This window comes from Vulpes vulpes, chromosome 3 (genome assembly GCF_048418805.1).
Source record: "Vulpes vulpes isolate BD-2025 chromosome 3, VulVul3, whole genome shotgun sequence".
Lineage (NCBI taxonomy): Eukaryota > Metazoa > Chordata > Mammalia > Carnivora > Canidae > Vulpes > Vulpes vulpes.
The window spans coordinates 100,300,345-100,301,093 of record NC_132782.1 but is presented as its reverse complement, the minus strand read 5'-3'; the positions used below and the strand labels follow the sequence as shown (position 1 = coordinate 100,301,093).

General features: G+C 37.8%; 1 non-coding gene across 1 annotated transcript; it reads left to right on the top strand.

Moving 5' to 3' along the window:
* The first annotated feature begins 233 nt into the window (after window positions 1-233).
* Window positions 234-305, top strand: TRNAA-AGC (transfer RNA alanine (anticodon AGC)). Its single transcript has one exon. It is a non-coding gene; the product is annotated as a tRNA-Ala (tRNA).
* The last annotated feature ends 444 nt before the right edge of the window (window positions 306-749 follow it).

Below are 749 nucleotides of genomic sequence, written 5' to 3'. Positions count from 1 at the left end.
GGAGGCAATGCCTACATGGTAAGATACTCAAGTAGTACAAAAATCAGAGAGAGAAAATGAGAAATGAAATTCCTTTCATTCCTAACTCCTGGAACCTCTCCTTACACACCCTCTGCATTACCCTACTCCCTAAACCCCCTGGCTATCACTATAACCAGTTGTTTTCTTTTAGGAGAGCAAATTGCTGATTTATTTTATGAAAGTAGCTTTAAAATGCAGTATTGTCACTAGGTGGGGATGTAGCTCAGTGGTAGAGCGCATGCTTAGCATGCATGAGGTCCTGGGTTCGATCCCCAGCATCTCCATTCTATTGTGCCCTTGCTTGGGGAATACTTTTTTTTTTCTTTTCTGTTACAGCCACACACATTCCTGTAGAATCTGCAAAGTAATCATCTTGCCTCCGAGTACTTATGTTTTTCTTCTGTTGTGCTTATAACTCTCCTGTTTTATTTTTTAATTAACTAATAATTGGCATATAACATTATATTAGTTTCAGGTATATAAACATAATGATTACATATTTGCATGTATTATGAGATTATCACTACAATAAGTCTAGTTAACATCTGTCACTACATATAATTATGAAAATCATTTTTCTTGTGATGAGAACTTTTATTATTATTTTTTTTTTAGAGAGGGAGAAACACTGAGACGGTGGTGGTGGGGCAGAGGGAAAGAGATAATCTTAAGGAGTCTCCATGCTCAGTGAAGATGCAGAGAACAAGGGGTGCTCCACCTGGGGCTTG